The sequence below is a fragment of the Mus caroli genome, unplaced genomic scaffold (genome assembly GCF_978045245.1).
Source record: "Mus caroli unplaced genomic scaffold, Mus_caroli_1 scaffold_1, whole genome shotgun sequence".
NCBI lineage: Eukaryota > Metazoa > Chordata > Mammalia > Rodentia > Muridae > Mus > Mus caroli.
In genome coordinates, this window is record NW_028227256.1 from 49,899,729 (window position 1) to 49,903,145 (window position 3,417).

Sequence of the window (3,417 nt, forward strand, 5' to 3'; positions counted from 1 at the left end):
AAATACAGATTGGACTTGGAATTTCCTCTAGAAGACTGTGTTAAAGACTTGCTCCCTAAGCCAGGCTACTGAGAGATGGCAGCATCTTTCAGTGGTGGGATCCATTCAGAAGAAATTAGGCGAGTGGAGGTATGTCTTGAAAGGTATGTCAGGCCCCTCATTTTTCCTTTCCAGTCTCCCTCCTCTCTCCCAGCTGCTAGGTGACCAACTTCCTTGACTTTGTGCTCTTACCTGCTTCTTCACACACCCACAAGTAACAAAGCCACCTGAACCCATGAGCCAAAAGAAACATATCCTCCTTGAAGATGCTTATCTGTCTCTAGGACCTCCCAGAGACAGAGAGTTGCTAACACAATATATATTCATGGAAATGCTTTATGTTTAAGATAAAACTAGATACCCAGTGTGACGGTGCATGCCTTTAATCCCACCATTTTGGAGGCAGAGGCAGGGGGCTCTCTAAATTCAAGGCCATCATGGTCCACAGAGTGAGTTCCAGGGAAGCCATGGATACACAAAGAAACCATGTCTGGAAAAGAAAAATGACAAAAAAAAAAAACAAAACCAAACCAAACCCAAACAAATAAACAAACAAAAGATAATGTTAAAATGCTAGTATCAGTGGAATAATATATAAATAAATTTAGCAACTGGGGAAGTAATACTTTCCTTGAAACAGACTAAATGAACTGACATCTATGCTGTATGTAGAATTTGTAAAAAGCTGCTAGAACAACAATTTAAATGGGCAAATGAATACAAACAGAAAAAATACATAAAAAGAAAATCCAAATAGCCGATTGTATCCAAAGTTCTCTTCACATTCACACGTCTTCCCTTCACACCAAAATATAGTATATTTGGTTGGTACACCATCCAAGCCAGGATTCTTTCTGTCTATAATTAGTCCTGCCATCAAGAAGTTTTGATGTAAAGGGGACATGGAACTTGTGGGAGTGGCCAACCAAGAAGAGGAAGCCCATGCCTGGAGGGAACCAGAGGCAGGATAGCCCAGAGACCTAGGATAGAACCAAATACAACTGGCAATAAAAAAAAAAAGTCAATGAAGTGATTTCTTATGATATTCTACTCTGCTCTTAGACTGGAGCCTACCACAATCATCATCAGAGAGGCTTCATGCAGTAACTGAGGTGTGCAGAAACCCACAGTCAAACATTAGGTGGAGCTCGAAAGTCCCAAGCATGAAGGGGAGGAAGGATTATAGGAGCAAAAGGGGTCAAAGACACCAGAAAGACACAGCCCACAGAATCAACTAACCAGGGCTCACAGAGGCTCACAGGGGCTCACAGAAACTGAATTGGCAATCAGAGAGCTGTATGGGTTTGACCTAGGTCCTCTATATGTATGTAATGATTGTATAGCTTGGTATTCTTGTGGGACTCCTACAGTGGGAGCAGGTACTGTTTCTGACTCTCTTAACTGCTTTTAGGACCCTTTATCTCCTATTAGGTTGCTTCATCCAGTCTTAGAGGTGTTGCAGGTGTGGCTGCTGTGTCACTTGTACATCAGTAGGTGGCAGAGAGGAGAGAGAGGCTAGGTCTGTGTTATGACCTCTGGAAAAGGGGAGCCCGAGACAACCACCAGTCCTGCAACATGGTGAAGTCTTGGCCTGTTATGCCATTAGAGGCCATGTCTGGGTCTCTTGCTTCACAGCAGCTGAGGTCTTTAACCACCAATGGCCCTGCCTCTGGAGGACATGTTGATTTCTGTCAGGCTGTGCAGCACTGGCCCTGGGGGATGAGAGCAGAGGAATGGGTCCCATCCCTAGCCAGCTACAATACTTTGGAGAGCAAGTACCCCACATGGTTGTGGATGGGCTGACCCTAGGGATATGAGCATGGGAGAACTGGCCCTAACTACTCCTCTCCTGTGCAGTGGTGTGGATGAGAGAGAGAGATACCCTCCTTGCCCCTCACCATCTACAGCAGGCAGGAGAGCTGGCCTGGTGCCATGAAAGCAGGAGAGCTGGCCCTGTCCCTCACCTGCTGTGGCACTCAAGAGAGTAGGCCCTCTGTACCTCACCTGGACAGTACAGTAGAACAGACCCTGGATGTGGGGGTTGCAGGTGAGCCAGAAGCCAAAGGCATGAGTGTGGGAGAGACGTTTAAGACTGAGTCACCATGGGTCCCTCCAAGATAGCGCTCCATGCGGAAGAGAATTGTGAGTGAAATAAAAAACAGAACTGTACAAGAAGGACAGATGAAAAAGAAATGGTCCTGAACAGGTCAGGAGTAGGATCTGCAGTCAAAGTCAAGGAATAAATAAATCAAGTCTTCTCTCTAAAGAGTCCCTGTAAACGTGGGCAAATTCACAAACGAAACATTTCAGCACCCATAAACAAAGGCAGGTGGCATTTGGAAAAGTATATATGCTTGAACATGGGATGAACTTCAGTGTAAGAGTAGTGGAAATGTGTGTATAGAACTGAGGCTACCCTTGCCTGGCACTGGATTGTCTTGCCACTCTTTGCTGGTCTTCTTGGCTGACCGACTCTGGTCTTCACTGACAATGTTGATCATCACTTGTTATGACTTCATAGAAATAAACACGCTAGAAAATGACTCATGATATTCCAGTGACTTCTGTGGACTTGGGCCAATCAGCAGAGACTCATGGTTTCTTCTGAATCAAATGGCCATTGCTGATGGTGTTTGTGAGTGGATCGATCTACCACTGCTGATTCATTTGAACTGAACAGCTGATATCCTGACAATGAAGACTGGAATTGCCTCCAAAGAACTATTTCTAAACAGGTCCTCATTCCCCTTTGACCTATTAATCTTTCCTTTTCACTACCTCTGGTGGGTGGTGGGCTCTCAGGGAGGTTAAAGCCTTTAAGAACCTTTATTAAAGTAAGTTTTGAAGAATCTAAGTCTACTTTCTCCCTGCAATTAATGGTAACTGATTCTGAGTATCTTCAGATGCTCCAGATATATGTAGCAAAGACTCTTAGCTCTTATCCTGTTGTTATGTTAATTTATTCTGGCAAAAGCCACTTAAGAGAAAATGGTTTATTCTGGACCACAAATCAAGTTTTAGTTCACCATAGCAGAAAATCAAAGCTAAAAGAGCTTGAGGTCACATTGGACCTACAACCAAGAGGCAGAAAGCAAATGAAAGAACACATATATGCTGTTCAAATCTCTTGTTCCAGTTATACAGTCCAGGATACTACCTATGGAATGGTTCTACCCACAGTAGTGGGTTTTCCCATTTCAGTTAAGACCATTAAGATAACTACCACAAGCATGACCAGAAGCCTATCTCTTAACCCTACCTCTGGATTCTAGATTCTGTTAACCACCACAGTTCTAACTCTTATCAAGATGACATTGAAACACCTTACTTTTATGCCAGAACTTTCTATCCCTTATCTTCATTGGCTCATGTCCATGC

General features: G+C 43.8%; 1 non-coding gene across 1 annotated transcript; it reads left to right on the plus strand.

The window, feature by feature from the left end:
* Positions 1-1,480: 1,480 nt before the first annotated feature.
* On the plus strand, positions 1,481-1,614 carry LOC115032497 (small nucleolar RNA SNORA17). The gene has a single exon (XR_003838162.1). It is a non-coding gene; the product is annotated as a small nucleolar RNA SNORA17 (small nucleolar RNA).
* The last annotated feature ends 1,803 nt before the right edge of the window (positions 1,615-3,417 follow it).